Consider the following 17,381-nt stretch of genomic DNA (forward strand, 5'->3'; position numbering starts at 1 on the left):
TCGTGTGAATCCTGCTGAGAATCCAACAGCACAGAAATACCCTCTTCCCAGGTCTGTCCTTTGGGAAGCAGCAGTAGGTCTTAGGCTAAAGCCACCCACCATCAGGTCTTACTGTCATCCCAATACGCCTTCTTTCTTCGTCACACAGAGTCACCTTCAGCCTACTGACAAACTGGAAGAACGGGTACCAGCGTGACTGGACAACGTGAGAACTTGGCTGTTTACGTTATTACATCTGAAATCTGTCTATAAAATGGTGCTGTCCAAGAAAGGGCGTAAACACTATGTTAATGGTGTGCATTTTTCAGTGCGGTTCAAAAATAGAGGACAATTAAGCCAGACATAGAGGTCTTATGTCTGGCATAGAACATAGAAGTCCTACTCTGCAAGAAGATGACTTGAGTTTAGGAGTTCAAGGCCACCCTGGGCAACATAGGAAGGAAGGTCCAATCTCAGAGTAAAGTGCCAAGACAATGATGACAGCATGCGTTCATATGGTCCCTTACTTTCAGTAACAAACCACATTTTTAAAAGGAAGGATGCAATTCTTCAAAGCCATTCGTGTCAAATTGTTTTAAAAACAAGATTAAAAAATACTGTCCTTTCTAAAAGCCACATTGTCTTAAGAAAAAGACAACTGTAGTCGGGATACACACCCAGAATCCCAGCATTTGAGAAGCTGTGGCAACCGGGTAGTGAAATCCTGGAGTTTGAATTCCCTGGAGAGAGGGATAGTGAAATGAGGGCGGTGTTAGACCAAAAGGTAAAACAACTAAAAGTTCTAAGTACAAGGAGACCACGTCTTCAGAGTAGACCCACTATGTGCAGGTAGTTCTCTTAGCTTTCCTAGACACTGAAGGCCAGAAGTCTTGCTGCTTTGCAGAGCTTTTTTATAAAGATATGAAAAGGGTGGCTCATTTTACGGGCACATTTTTGCAAGGGACTTCCTAGAATGTCACATGAGCCACTACCTGTGGCATTTTCCTTCCTAGACAGGTCACTAAGTGTCTATGGCCAGCAGGCAATTGGTCATCACCGCAAATGACTAACATGGTGGAAAACACTGAGTTAAGGCAGAGGCTGCAAGTCATCCATACTTTGGGTTAGCAATGGTTCACTTCACCCAGTTTGTTCTTGGTCCCTGCCACAGAATCAACTCTAGTAACCGCATGTCATTGCCCAGACACTATCCAGCTAAAGAACTTACCAAAATGCCTTGAACATCTTAGACTCAAAGTACTCAAGATAGCACCCACTACTGAATAAAGATAACATCACTTTTAACCCATTCTCAATTCCAGGTTTGTTTGTGTATTTAGTTACTTATTCTACTTTTTAAAGTAGTATATCTTTGTTATATCTCACTATCAGATCCAGAGTGGGTTTTGTTGACGGTGGTTTTGTTTGTTTGTTTGTTTGTTTGATCTTCTTACATGGCCTGGAAAGATGGCTCAGTGGTTAAGTGTGCTTTGAGGACCCAAGTTGAATTCACAACACCCCCTTTTCATGTAGCTCACTACCATCTGTAGCTCCAGATCCAGGGCATCCGATGCCTCTTTTGGCCTCTATAGGCATCCTTGTTAGTATAATCACACGAAGACATAAAAATAGAAATAAAATCTTTTTGTAATCTTCTTATACATTTACAACAGTTGCTAATGTTTCCTTCCTGTCATTTTCCCACACGACTTTCATTCTGCCTCACATCTAAACGGCATATTTTATCTATAAAACAGCCCATTGTATGGATACACTAGGATTCACATATCGATTCTCTCTCGTTAGATACTATCTTACTTTCCATTATTTATTATGCATTATGTATTACATTTCTTTTTTATTTTTTGTGGGGGGTTTTGGTTGGGTGTTTGTTTGTTTGTTTGTTTGTTTTTCAAACACCAGTGTTTTTCTGCTTAACAGTCCTGGCCATCACTTTGTATCACTGGACTCACTTTGTAGACCAGGCTGACCTCAAACTCACAGAGACCTGCCTGCTTCTGAGTGCTGGGATTAATAGGTATTACACTAAAAAGAACACATTTATGCCAAATTGTCATCTGTATGTCAAGCATTTCCTTAAAAACAGATTTGTGGCATTAAATTTACTCTGAGTGTGATTCTTCAGGTAGACAAATCATTTTAAAGTTTTAATAATGACGCCGTCAGAGGGCTCACATTTGGTTTGTGTGTTAAAGCCTGACATTTCATTTGTCAAACAAAGAAGCCATTCTGCCACTCATCTTGGATTCTTCTCCAGGGCTTTGCTTATTCTAAACCATGCTTGCCTCTCTCATCTCCCTGCACCAGCAGCAGAGCTGGGCTCACCTTCCAAGGCACCAAGCTCAATTTCTGTTTCTGTGATAAAGCATGGTCCCCCACTGAGGGATGCCAGGGCAGAAACTCAAAGCAGGAACTGATGCAGAGGCTGCAGTGGGATGCTGCTCACTGGCTTGCCCAGCTTGCTTTCTAATATAACCCAGGACCGTGTGTCTAGGGGGGTGGGTAGCACCAGCCACAGTGGGCTGTTCCCTCCCACATCAATCATACATCCCAACAATGTCCTCCTACAGAGTTGCCTGCAGACCAACCTGGCGGAGGCACTTTCTCAGTGGAGGTCATCTGCCATCCCCCATCCCTCCTCCCCCTGACCCTCACCACCCCCCCCCCCCACTCTCCACTCCCTACCCCCACTTCCTGGATGAGCCTGGCTTGTTTCAGGATAACAGCACACTAAGCAGCAGCTGTATTACGTAGTCTCACTGTTGGGGGTTTGATTTTTATTTTCTTTTGCTTCTGTTTATTTTTATTCACCCACTAACCCTGTCCTGACATCCTGACGCACTAGGTTGTATTAACACTGCTTTTCAAAATATGTCAGTCACTTTTATTTTCCTTGCCTGCTTTTTCGGAATATCAACATTTCAGTGACTTAGGACTCGTTTAACTATCTGCCTCCTGCTCCCCCACACACCTAAATAGACCTGTGATCAATTTTATAACCTTCATTTTGTGGGACACACTTTGTTTTTGTTTTAGAATGATCCACAAGTTCCTGGAAAAACCTCACATTGAATTGAAGTTATCTCTATGAAAATCTCTTCTACAGAGGAGTGTTTCATTTGCACAAAACAGATAAGAGTCTTATTTTTCCCACAGCTTTGACATGCGTGTGTGTGTATGTATATGTATATGTGTGTATGTGTGTGTGTGTGTACATACATATATGGAAAGGCAACCCAGCCAGCTGCTTTGACATTTTCCTACTAACACTTATTTATTGTTCTCGGTCAGAACCAGTACTAAACCCTAAGGTAGCATCAGGAACAGCCAAAGATTTAAGACAAATTTAGGAAATGAAGAGAGGGAGAAGAAGAGTCCAAATTGGAACCCAGACCTGAACACAGTGGTGCACACCTATAACCACAGTGCACAGGAGTCTGAGGCAGGGAGGCCTCAAGTTCGAGGCTAGCCTGAGCAGCTAAAGATGACACTCTTTGAAAAAAGAAATAAATAAAGTCCAATTATAGGCATGCAATCAAGAAAGGTCACAACTATAGGGCTTAGGGCCCATAAACCCTGCAATAAAGAATGGGGGCACCAAAGGTCTCCTTTCAGGACAATCTCTCCCTCGCTTCACTCCAGATAGACGGGACTGACTAATTCCTACTCCTGAGGTCTGGTGAGACTTGATTCCCTGCCTCATCTCCTGCTTGGGGGATGCAAGCACTGCCCTGGTCTGCAAGCGCCAGAGTGGGTTGCAAGCATGTATTCTATGCCATCTCGGTACCTTATAACTTGGATTATGATCAGAGAGGTTCAACAAATGATTGTCCGACTCACTCTGACTTATAAAATCAAGTTATTCCACCTCAGTATGTGAGGGTTGTTGGCTCCTAGACTCCCTCAGATGTACACAAGTCCCTAGATATCCCAATCCCTTGGGTGGAGTGATGTCAATCTGCATGGAGCCAACATTCATCTTCATTCTCTTTTGCTCTTATTGAACATACTGTGTGATTGTTCTAATGTGGGACTGGTAACACAGGCTAAGCCCCTTTGAAATTTTAGTACAGGGTCCCACTAAATGGTTGAGGGCTGGCCTTGGACTCACTCTGTAGCCCAGATAGGCCTTGAATGTGCAAGCTTCTGCCTCAGCTTCCAAGGACCTGAGATCGCAGGCCTGAACCCCCAAGCCCAACTCCCCGTGTTCTTTCATTCATGTCTACATTATTGACAATACTTAATACTATGTAAGGGCTATGTCAATAGTCATTATGATGCATTGCTTAGGGGACCGTGACATGTACGTGTTCTGTACAGGTGTCATTTTCTTCAAATATTTCCCAGTTAGGGGAAACTGTGGGTATGGAATCTGCAGGTAGTCCTGCAATGAAAAGAACGTTTGCTTTTTCCCTTACAGTTACTATCACTGCCTGAACACAGTGCCTCATGTGTTAACATGGGAACGTGGTTTGCCTTAAAGAAGGAAACTCACCAAGTGGTGCAGAAGCGATGGGAGGACTGGTTTTTTTGTTTGTTTGTTTGTTTGTTTTCACTCTATTCTCCTTTCTCTGCTTCTCAATACTGAACCACACGTGTGAGTTACCTAGTCAGGAAGTAAATTGTATTTTAGCATGTTAAAGAAATTCCATAGAAGACTCTGGAAGCTCAGTAAATGTTAACTCAAATTCATCTCCTTGTCAGAAAAGGAGACAATAGGTACAGGGAGACCTTATGTAAGCTAGCTAAGGGGACACATCTTCACGTAGCTGCCTTCCAGGATCGTATTCTGTTCTCACTATAACATTTCTTCAGCCCTATGACTCCTCTCTTGGGCTAAGGGCTCAGAGAGCTTACCCTAACTATAGCCCAGTGGGAAAGTCTCCATGTACCCCCTCTCAGTCAAGTTCCTGTGGCTGAAAAGCAGCAAGAAAACTTGCACCCCACACTCTGCTCTGTGACTCTGAGAATCCAGCCTGTTTGTGCTATCATTGCTCAAACAATGACTTGAGAGATGGTGCTTTAGATCCACATAGAAGGAACAACAGTGAAAATCTGAAACCAAAAGTGAGGAGGAAGAGGGAGATGGGGGAGGAGAGATCAGAGATGTGGCCTGGCGGTTGACCCTACTAGTAAATATTAGCTCGCCTCTAACCTGAACCTGGGCAAGTTAGCCCTAACCTTCACTGTGCACTCACAGGTCCTCACTGCCTCACATTCTTTTTCACAAGGACCCATACACAGTGCCATACAGAAAACTGAAGGAGAAACCTGGGAGTACAGGCCAAGAAAATGTTCAGGGTGGGAAGTAGGGTGATGTATCTGCTTCCTCCCACACTTGAGCTAGTGTCTCACTTACCAGCTGATGGCTCTGCATCTGCCATTACATCTGTGCCCACATCAACAGTGGGTCAAGAACTGACACACTAAGCTGGACCCGCCAGCCAGTAGAGGGCAGGAGGAGCTATAAAGCACAGGGTTAAAAAAAAAAAAGTTACAGAAAAACTCCTGTCACCCTACTTTATTGTCACTGCAAAAACCAACAGCAATGAGCATGCATGACCCCCGAAGATGCCCCTGCTTCACCATTCACTACTTTCTAGCCCTCTAGCCAATTCTTTTCCTTGCCATTCCAGGGTGTCGGCACTTGCTGTTCCTTCTCTCACAACCCTCACCCAAATGCCCGCCCAGCAGCTCCTGCCGATTTACCATTGCATATCCCATCCCCGTCACCACAACCCTGGCACTTTCTCGTTTTTTCCTGCTGTTTTCATAGCATGTGTGACATCACGGCGCCATTTTGTGTTTTCCACTTGTGTGTTTTGTTGGTGGGCCCCTTCAGCAGAAGACCTGGGCTGAGAGCAGGAAAGCCAGAGACGTCGCAAGCAGAGCAAATGTTTGGCCATTTTCCCTCTTGCCAGTTCATCGCTGCTGTCGCTTCCAGACCAGGAGCAGACATTGAGACCTGACGTTTTTCTTCTGGTTTCTTATTTCTTTGGTCTCTCCCCTCCCCCTTTTTCTCCAGACTTCCATGCTATTGTCTAGTCCCCGGTAAAGCTCACACCAACTATCAAACTCACCTCACTGGGCTGCCAAGAGAATTAAATGTGATAATTCACCCTCAGAAAAGCCCTGGGCCAGTGACTCAGCACTTCTTACAAGCCGTGCCCAACAAGTCACACCCACAGGTAATTATTTGGGATATATATTGTGTATTGCATATACTGACTCCAGCTGTATTTCTGCAGCTAGAATGCAAGCAAGCCCAGAGCAGACAGAGATCTTAGCCTGTATTTTGGAAATCCCAAGAGTGTTCACTACAGAATTTTTTCTTGGTACACATTTATTTTATTTTACTTATCTGTCTTTTTGGTGAGGATGGTGATGATAGTAGAGACTAAACTTGGGCTTGTAACGCGGATTTTTAGTAATTGCTTGCCAATTGCTTAAAACAAAACAAAAAAAAGTCCGCCTTTTAAGATCCAGTTGGAAACGCCTAGAACCTCTCTTTAAACAGTGATTCCCAGCCTTGCCTGTACCAGGGCTGACCTGGTATGCAAACACAGCAAATCCTTGAAAAATAGCATTTATAATAGGAACTGCGCCACAGCACAAATACCAAAGCCAAAATACTATATAAAAGATCAAACAAATATTGACTCAAAGAATTTTCCCCAAGGCAACTGTTATAGTCTTATCTTGAATAGAATGTTTGCACAGTTAATTAAGTATTACTGTGGACTCAGCAAGATCCCAGGCAGACCCTGCCAAGCCGAGCTTCACATCCTACCATCTTATCACTGTTTACAGGGCCACACAGGAATCCCTCTCCTCCGAGCCCTTCACCTAGCAGTGGGGCTAATGCTGGGTGTGGGACTCAGTGATAAGTAAGTCATACACCTTTAATGCCTGGACAAAATGTAATGGAACTTCAGTGCCATAGATTCCACTTGCCTATCCCACAGCAAATACGCCCTGTCATTAACTCACAGAAATCCACAGGCTGCATCTGTCACTACCTGTTTACTTCCTGGAAATGTACGGAAGACTAGAAACGTATATACAGGGGGAACTGCTGCTGGAGTCACTGACATACTTCTAAACTCTAATCCAGTGGCCCGACAGAGAGCTTACTTCCTGTCAAGGCTAAGAGGGAGGCCTGCCTGTAGACTGGTGGGGACGGCAGGGGTGGGGGTTGGGATGGGGTTGGGGAGATGGGGGGTGGGGCCTCAAAACCCACCTTGGATTCACAGCCCATTGTGTACAGCGAATGCGCTCACGGCCAGTTCATTCTGTGTCTAAGCTGTGGGGGTCAGCGATGGCGGATGGAAGCCAACAAGTGCCATTAGTACGTCGTCTCCCCCTCTGTGTACCCAGTGAGTGAGTGTGATGCTTTCCATGCTAGAATCTGACTGGGAGTCAAAATCTAAAGTCTACCATGCCCTTAGGGAGAGTATATCGGATGAGTACAAGCATGAGAGAGGACATAGTCATCGTGACAACTAATATAACATATTATTTGACATTGATAATTCCAAGGAAAAGAGGAGGGGCAAAAGAGCAAGAAAATATAGAATGTGGGAGGCCCACAAGAAAGGGCTGATGACACAGATGGCTAGCCATGGACAGCCTCAGCAGGGGGCCACTGTTTGGGCCTGAAGGAGAAGGAATGATCATACAGAAGTGGGCAAGAGCCTTCCAGGCAGAAGAAACATCTGTACCGAGGTCCTGCAGCAGACCACGGCCAGCAGGTCAGAACACGAAGGAGGTGGAGCCTAGTGCTCAATCAATAGCAGGGATGGAAGAGGAAAGTAGCAAGAAGTGTGCGAGTTTGGGTCACACGGAGCCTCGCTCTCACCATGGGAAAGCCACCCATTTACAAATTTCCATTTATTCCAAACCCCAATGGTTCTCCACGCCCCCCCCCCAGAATTTACACACCCACACTTCAAAAGAGCAATTTGGGTGGGTGGGGGAAACTTTGGGGGATAAAAAAAAAAAGTTATACATCAAGTTAAACACATTTGCCTGGGGGTAAAATCCTAAACTTCTTTGAATACAAATACAAACCGTTCGTGCTTGGACTCTAAATCTCCAGAGAGCTGGGACGGGTGTGACAAGAGCAAAGCAGCTATGCTCCATAGGCAGCTACGCCCTCTATACACTCGACAATGTTGTACAAAGATGGCAGCTTGGCCAAAAAGGATACCCGGCAGCCCCAGGGCACTGGGACATTGAAACCCACCACATGGCCACTTTTTAAAACATGACAAGGCCTCAAAATCTTTGGTAACCTTCAGAGCCAGTCTGGCTCACACAATATACAGAGCTCACGTGCTCCCCGCCCAGATGGCTTCTAACATATGACACTATCAGCCAAGATCTGCATCACAGCCTGGACTGGGATGGTACCTTAAGATCTGTTGTTGTCCATTAATTCTACTCAGTCCTGATTAACCCAGTTCCATATTTGGTGTAAACAGTTCTTCATTAACAAATGTCCCTGAACAACTCTAAGGCAGGGACTCCACTTATACACAGTCTGTCACTGAGTTGACAGGTGTGGACCACAGGGCCTGGCCTGGAGCTTATGTAACAAAAACGATGCTATTATTAATGACTCATTAGCCACAGTCCTTCCCGCTGAGCTTGCCCAAGGCCACTCCCACTATCTACCCACAAAATGGACCAACCTTTTTTGCTGGGTCGCTCCCTTGCTCTCCTGGGACGCTATCAGAAAGTTAAAAGAAGTAGTAGAGGCTAAAGTGTTCCCAAAACTTCAGGGAACAAACAGCGATGAAGGGTTTCGAGAAGAAATTATAAGCGCTGTGTGAGACAAGACAGAGTGGAGAACATGATCATAGTGATATCTTGGGACTTTTAAAAATACATTGAAATCCCTTTTAACATCCTCTGAAAGAGTGACTATTTGGAAACGCTTGCTGGTTGCCTGGGTTTCTGAGGTGAGCTCTGAGCACCACGTCTGAGCATTACTCTTGAGACACCTAGAATTTAGCAGTCTGGTCCACTAGACAGTATGGTCCTGACTCTTCACGTGTCATAACACATTCTGCACTGTCTAGTGTGGTGATGTGTTCTGCAACAAAACAGGGGGAAGAACCTGCAGGGAAAACCATAACAGACCTTTCTTCCCTGACTAAACAGAAAAGCCACTTACTCTGAAGAGGTTAAAGGTCTCATGCCTTAAAGGTAGTAGACACATGGGCAAAAAAAAAAAATGTCTACCTTTCATTTTCCCAGTATAAACAAAGAAGCCCAGCTAGCAAGTTCTGTTTCTTCACAGTGAGGCTGCATGATCATCTAGAATGTTCGGAGCAGTTGGCCTGAGGTTGTCCGAGCACGCATACCCTCTTCCCTCCAGGGGTTAGGCCAGCAGCAAGTTACAGAATAGTCAGGCCATGTTTCCTCCAAAGCAAAAGTCATCCATAGTCCAGGAAGTTTCTGGCTCAAACTGATATAGCTGGACACAAGATATACCACACTGGTGAGTAGCCAATTGATTTTTTTTTCAATTGCACAAAGATGAAAGTGAAGTCATAAATCTAACCATAAAAAAAAAAAAAAAAAAAAAAAAAAACCAGCTGTTTCAGATATCAGTGAGTATAATGGTTATACCAGAACACTTTTTATACAAAACAAGAGAAATGACGGTCTTCCAAGACAAAGGGGTATCTGAAGACGTTTCCTGAAACCAAAGAAAAGCAAGCTGGCCTGAGAAAAGCTGCTTTGTAACATAAAACCATATCGCTTAAATTAGCAAATCTCGAGGGCGTGATGGTGCACGCCTTTAATCCCAGCACTCAGGAGGCAGAGGCAGGCGGATCGCTGTGAGTTCGAGGCCAGCCTGGTCTACAAAGTGAGTCCAGAATGGCCAAGGCTACACAGAGAAACCCTGTCTCGAAAAACCAAAAAAAAAAAAAAAAAAAAAAAAAAAAAAAAAAAAAAATTAGCAAATCTCTGTTTCAAACTTCCTCACACTTTTCCCCATCACTTTATTTTGCTGCAGTAACCACACAGAACGTCACAATCAGGAAAACAACAACAAAAACACATTGTTTTTCAAAATTATGCACAAAAAAAGAAGATGAAGATATACTTTTAGAATACATGGAGGGTTGAATTGTTTTTACTTTTCATTTTTATATGTCTTCGGGGCTTTTATAATGAAAATGTCTTAATTTATCATAAGAAAACAAATTTGAAACATTTTAATTACTGAAATGTGATGGGACTAAGATAGTTATTAAGGTTTATGGCATATAAGTAAAAAGCAGGATCAGGGTAAAGCTTTCACTGATGGCCAGCTGTTTTACCCAGTTAAAGAAGCAGCAATTATACCAGAGTGATTCCCAAATTGAAATGTGCTTAGAACTATCTAGAAACTGCATCGAGGCGCAGGTGAAGATAGCTGTGAACTGGGTTTCTAAGCGCCCAGGTGCTACCGATGCTGCCAATCTACAGACTGCAATCCCCTCCCCCGCCTCCCCTCCAGACAGGTTTGATACAGCACAAAGTAGAGTCTTCTAGAAAGCACATCGACACATTCTGCATAAACACGAAAGCCCAGGTCATGCCTCCGCGTTCTCCCACTTAGTCCTAACAAGGGGTCAGTGGAATCCAGATAAGCATGATTCTAGGATTAATAGGCTTTTAGAACATGGGATGGCCCTAGCCTTTGCCTCTAACTTGGCCGAGCGCGCCTGCCCTCCCTGGAACGATGCATAAGCGGAGGCCAGTTCTCGGCAGTTATTTATTGCCAAGCACTACGCTGCTTCCTGCAAGGATTTGTCAGATGTCTGAGGACCAATGTCCCCAAATTTGGTACCTACGGAAGAAGACAAAGGCAAGCATCCACACTATAGGCAGATTATGTGCTGACCAACACTGGAGTGGGCAGAAGCAGAGAGCATGGCAAACAGGTCAGCAGCCCCTGCCCTTCACACACAACCTTCCCCTTCCCAGGCACACTGAGATCCTTTAGGAAAAAGCAACAAAAAACCACAGTGAGAAACTCCAGGAAGCCTCAGAAAGTGACTGAAGTGCTTTTTTTTAAATTACTCAGGCCCACGCCCAGTATCATCAGCCAGCAAGCCCGCCAAATACCTTGGGTGAACGCAGTGTTTTCGTTTAGCCTAAGGAAGGAGTACAGTGAGACCTTCAAAGAGACTCCAGAGAATTCCCACCAACCATCAGGTCTCCAAACACCACACCTGTCATTTATTCCCAGTGCTGCCATTTCCGGCCTGTGGTGAACTAATTACACACAGTGGGAATTCAGGAGCTGCCGGTTCTAGTGTTTACCTGCTGTTAACTTGTTGTGTGACCTCAAAGACAGGTCTCTAGTGCCTTTATTTCCTCTGCTATAAAAGCAAGATAAGGGATGGGCATGCTTGACAAAGAGCTCCAGCATAATACCACAGTCACGCTAAGCCTGGGGATGCTCTGGGATAGTAATTAATGTGTCTCTTTTAGTAAGGCCTTTAAAGATTCCTATGACATGTTTCGAAAATCATGGGACCTCAAATGATATTTCCTCTCCTGCTCAAGCAGGTTTCAATGGCACATGTCTCCTCTAGAGCAGTGTGTAAAAGCAGTCTCCCAGGCTTCTTGGTAAATCACTCCGTTTTGTTAAACATCTGTTTATAAGCATAGTTCTAACAAAGGACTCTGGCTACGTAAGCAGATAAAGTGCGAGGGGAAAAAAAAAATCTCTTTGATTTGCCTAACCCTGGCATCCAGCATTGAAAACTTAGTTTGCTGTTTAAAACTTAGTGAACCTAGGGCTGTACTCTCTCACCAGTAAGCACTCTGAAACCATGTAAAACTCTGCCACGGAACTAACTGTTAAAGACATGGGTCGTGTTGGTTACAACACATTCTAAATACAAAACAATCACTATAATCAGACTCTGCAAATGCACATGGCCATAGGAAAATCTGCACTCAGTGGTGGCTATTATTTTTCACACCCACCTTATTAGGGCACCAGCTCTTTTCTTCTATGTTTCAGTAGGAGATAAATTAAAAATGTGTGCATTACAAACTTAATTTAAGTTTCCCCAGTCTCTTGCTTCTTCGTGGGTGCAAGTTTTAGATTTGAAATATTAAAATAATCTCTTTTCCTAGTGAATGATTTCTTTTGCTTTCAACCATAAACGCAGTCACCCCTGCACAGACTCTGTTCGTTCTTCCACAGTTTGCTTTGCGATGTTCACCTCTCTGGGGCACAGTATCTTTGCTGGGGTCTACACTGACACTTACTGTGTCGGAATCATTAATTAAGTAATAACTCTTACTTATTATCTTACTTGAAAAACTTTGGTATATTTGACCTAAAAATAGTTTGGGAATTACTTCAACTTATTTTAATTAAAGTTTTTTAAACTATATTGAAACAAACATACACATTATTTTTAAGACATTTCCTAAGAAATTGTGAACAAATCCTATTATCATCAAGTCACTCCTGCAGGAAGTCACCTAGCAACAATTCACAGACGGCTGTGAGAATGTAATTGCAGGGTTGGTAAGTACCTGTTAGCTGAGTCACAGCCTACTGTTTGAATTTTCTGCTTATTTCATGGGCAAGGTTATTGCTTCTTGGGTGGTAATGTTATTCTTAGTCTGAAACATCTGGAAATAACACCCCTTGGCTTGAAATATATATATAAACAAAAACAAAAGAGTAGAAGACGCCATTGTTTAATATGGTCAAGACTGAGAACCTTCCTTTCCCCTCTAGAGCTATTAGAAATGAGCTCCATGATCTGTACTCTGTAGATTTGCACATGTCTTCAATTCTCTATTAACATTAAAATCAAAGGTCTTGGAAGCAAGGGCTATGTCCATTTGGGAGAAGGAGGAGAGGGTGGGAGGGAAGAAGAGATGGGAGAACAAGTGAGCTCACAGCTACCTCTTTGCAGAGGTGGAAAGGTGGGGAGGCTGACTGCAGGCCAACTAGTCTACTATTTCAACTGCAAGTGAAGTTTAGGGGGCCGGAGTACACAGAGCATTGAGAACTCCATCTGAAAACCACCGAGTAACATGGTCCTGTTCTTGCCATCAGTTCACACCCCAAAGCCCAAGACATGATGATCTTTCTTTTCATTTGCATAGCTACGATTCGTCATTATCCAACCCTATTTTTTACTCATCAAAACAGCATTGCACCATTAAGATTTCAGCACGTCTAGTCTTGCAGCGACTATTTTGAATTGTGCCTTTTAGAAGCAACCACTTTAAGAAAAAAAAAAAAAAGCCATCACTTTTGAAGTACACACTTGTTATTAGAAACTAAACTTTCTGGGTTCGTTTTCCTATTGCTTTTTGTGTGGAAAAGGAAGGACTTGATGTTGCCTCAGCCCTTTGGTCCATGTCTTTGATTTCCTCCCCAATGGACAAAGCCCACCAGTGCTGCATTTATCTGTGCCAAGCCAACCACATTACACATTTGTTCTTATATACATGTTGTCCTTGTTAGTCAACTCTAGAATGCATACCCTTATTTAATCACTAAGCACAATCTACAGATTGCTTAACTTTTTAATCTAATAAGTGAATAAAATTGAAGAAATCTGGTGTATGCTTGCTTAAATCCCATAAAAGAGAAAAGTAAAGCCCAAGAGAGCATCCTGCCTCTCTGTCCCTCTTTCTCTTCCATGGACAAGAGATCTATTTGTTAGGCAATACAGGGAGGCCAGGGAAGACAAGAGAGGAAGCCTCCTTGATGCATCCCATCACTGTTCCACCCCCGTCCCAGTCTCTGAGAAGTCCAGGGTATCTGAGAGGTAGAGTTACACTGTAGTAAATGCTACCCAACTATCCCACCCTGCCCTCTACTCCAGCCTTTGCCTAGGAGTGTCAACTGAAGAGTCAGTGAGCTGAGAGCACATGCAAAGAACAATGCGATCCTTCAACTGCCCTGGGAAAGATACATCCAAAAGAGTATCTGTAACTCTGCGCATTTGTGTTACTGTTACAAAGATACATGAAGCTGAAAAAGACAACGAATTTTGCCTACAAGTCCAGATTACATGGTGCCAGCATCGTGCAAGGGACTCCTGGCTATGTTGCAACATAGCAGAAAAGGAAGGAAGGAAGGAAAGAAGGAAGGGAGGGAGGGGGGAGGTCCAGATGCAGGAGAAAACAAGCACAACCCAGTCCTCTCCTATGAAGACTACCCAAGTCCTAATCCTTCCCTTCCAAAGGCAATGCCAAGTGACCTACTCACCCTCCACTGGGCTCCACTCCTTAAAGGTGCCGCCACTTCTCAATACACTGGGGACATCTTCCAACATGAACCTTTAGGAAACAAACCACACCCGAACCGCAGCAACTCACAAGCACACACTTTACTAAAACTAAATCTAAACACAGTCTTATGGTAGCAGCTCACACTCACTGCAGTCATGCTCAAGAATCTACTGCGTCCCAAGAGCCTGCAAGAGTGCGAGGAAGGCTCCTGCGGAAGTGCCCCAGCTCATTTATTTTTGACTGTAGGCTGCCATCTAGCCCATTCCATAGGATCTAGAACCAATCGCACTATCATATTTTCACTAAAGCAGGCACTTTCTACCATAGACAGAAGCAGAAAAGAACATCTTAGCACACATCCTGGCTCCTTTTCCGGATGCTGTGATATAACACCGTGACTAAATCAACCTGAAGGAGAAATTGTTTGTTTTTGTCTCGTGGCTCAAGGGCGCAATCCCTCGTGGCATGGAAGCCCCAGCAGCAGGTGCTTGAGAAAGCTGCTCACTTCGCATAGGACGCCAGAAAACAACACAGATAGCTCACACTCAGTCAGAGTTTCCCTTTGAAAGCAGTCCATGCCCCAAGCCCAGGGAGCGGTGGTTTATCCACTGTCATGGTGTGTCTTTCCATCTCAGTTACAGGGATCAAGATAATCCCTCACAGGCCCGGTTAGAGGGTTACAAAATCTAGACAGTCCCTTACAAGCACGCCCAGAGGCTTGTCTGCTGGGCCCTGTGAGGTAATCAATAGGAACCAGCACAGCAAGGCTCATAAGGCAATCTGACGAACCCAGCCAACTCCACGCCTTCTTTTTCTCTCTTTAGAAAACAAACAGGCAAAACAACAACATCAACAAAACCTGCCAGAGTAAAAAGAGAAAGCATAAGAAACACTCACCCCACACAAACACACAAACACAAAGTCTGAAAGCATAATATACAAGCAACAGAGTAGTAAACAGAAGATGCCTGAACAAATCAATCTGAGACAAAAACATCTACAGAAATACCGCTGAGTTCCATTTGGAGTTGGCCACATACTGCTGGCCATGAAGCCTCCCCTGTTAGTTTGGCTAATATACCCAGTGAGACTCAATTGGAGAAAACTATTCTGTCCTTTCCAAGCCTATATCAAATAGGAAGTTAGCGCCATGGTTAGGGATGGGAGCTCATGCGCATGCGCACTTCCCCCCTCAGGGCTGGGACTCTGTCTGGCTAGAACCTTTGTGAGGGCCCTGTGCATGCTGCTACAGTCCCTATGAGTTTACTTGTATGTCAGACCTGTTGTGTCTGGAGGTGGGGAAAGATCTAAGAGGAGTCAGGGGAGGGAAAACTGTGATCAGAATATATTGTATGAAAAAAAAAAGATATTTTCAAGAAAGAAAAAAAGAAAGAAAGAAAGAAAGCCCTCAAATGAAGCCAGGCTGAGTTCTGGCTCGCCCTAGGCAGGTGGTGACTTCATCGCTTCCAGAAGTCTCCTCTTAAAATCTACACAGCAGCAGATGCAGGAGGCAATGAGCACTGCCTGTGGCCCTCATTAGTGACCCTAAGTGCCCCCATTCCTTCCCGAGCCTTTTGTCAAATGGCTTCAGCCACTAATCTGCTACATGGAGCGGTACTAAGCAGATTGGTTCTAGGTTTTCACTAGTGGAAGAAGGCTAGGCTTTAATAAGCCGTTGCAGGTGAGAGCATTTGATGAATGTACTTAGTTATTCCTCATAACAATGGGATTATTAGCTCTGCTTTAAAGAGGAGGCCACAGAGACACAGCGGAATAATCTGCCCACAAGTGGAAGGATGTCAAGACAGGATTCAAACACCAGTAGGTCACCACAACTCAAAGTCCTTTCTCATAACGTCCGTGCTGAACAGTCTTGGAAGCCTCAGAGGCCACCCTGCTTACAATTTTTCTGTGCATTTCCACAAGCTTGGGATAAAATCCAAATTGGCAGCATATTAGCACAGTAATTGGTATAAGATTCAGGACTCAGCACAGCCTGGCCACTGTTCATTCCATCCTGTCACCTGCCCTACCGCCGCTGCCCCCCAGGCCCTGCCCCTTTCCCTCCCCCACAGCTCCCCCGCATCCCCCCACCCCATCCCACCCCACCCCACCCCGTCCCAGGCAAGCATCTGAGCATCTTCCCAAGCCCTCTTGTTCCCTCACAACTTTGGTCCTGCCTTTCCCCGTGCCCAGATTCCCTGGTCACTGCGCTCTAGGACATAGACCTGACACAGAGTCCTTCAAGAACTTCTGTGCAGGGACCTGTGCCACTACTGCTCCGGTCCCCTCAGAGGCAAGGTCTGAATCTTCGCCTGTCCCAGGACCAGTGGTTATCAGAGTGCCTGGTCTCACCAAGGGCACCCAAGAAAACCTGGCAAAAATAGGAAGCAAGCAAGAGCATGGTGGAGAAACAGACAGAGAGACAGGAGATAGGAATTTCCACTTGTAAATCATCAGGGCTTCATTCCCAATAAGCATTAATTAAACTGCTCACCACTCCTGGGTCTGTAGCTATGTACTCCACAATTAAATGATTCTTTCACGACAGTTTCCTGCGCCAAACCCTCTTTCAAAGGCCTCTGTGTTCACCAGGGCGTCTAGAGAGAGGAATAAAAGGTAACTGCGTTTTTTTTTTTTTTTTTTTCTTCCCCTTAAAACAGCAGGGAAAATGAAGATCCGCCCCCCCCCGCCCCCGAACGTTCACTCCCTGCCATACAGAGAAGTCCATGGTCTGTGCCCAAAACACAGGTAAGAAGTCTGTGGCACATTATTAAGTTAGAGTCCCAGGGTAAGGAGTAGACGCATGAAGGCCTGACAGAGACAAGCATGGACCCACTTAATAGGAGCTAGCAAGCTGTTCATGGAGAGGCTGACCTCAGAAGCCCAGGGGTAGCTGACACACGCTAATCACAGCCTCAACCTCAGAGACTGCCATTAAAGGGCCAGGGCTCAGGGCCTGATAGCTACCATGAAGAGCTGTTGAGGGCAGGAAGTGTAGACTGAGGCTGCCTTCAAAACTCTGTGGCTCCCAGGGTGCTTCCCATCTTACAGCAAAGGACATGATACCCAAATAAGAGTGAGTGTGGTGGGCCAAAGTGAGGTAC

At 44.7% G+C, this 17,381-nt stretch overlaps 1 long non-coding RNA gene across 1 annotated transcript in view; it reads right to left on the reverse strand.

Moving 5' to 3' along the window:
• LOC127207447 (uncharacterized) overlaps positions 1-16,886 on the reverse strand; it is a 35,442-nt gene extending 18,556 nt beyond the window's left edge. The window contains exons 1-2 of the long non-coding RNA XR_007832913.1: positions 16,772-16,886; positions 14,252-14,322 (exon numbers count right to left, since the gene is read on the reverse strand). This is a non-coding gene — a long non-coding RNA (uncharacterized LOC127207447). The remainder of the gene's footprint in view (positions 1-14,251; positions 14,323-16,771) is intronic.
• Between the last annotated feature and the right edge of the window lie 495 nt (positions 16,887-17,381).

The sequence above is a fragment of the Acomys russatus genome, chromosome 24 (genome assembly GCF_903995435.1).
Source record: "Acomys russatus chromosome 24, mAcoRus1.1, whole genome shotgun sequence".
In the NCBI taxonomy this organism is placed as follows: Eukaryota; Metazoa; Chordata; class Mammalia; order Rodentia; family Muridae; genus Acomys; species Acomys russatus.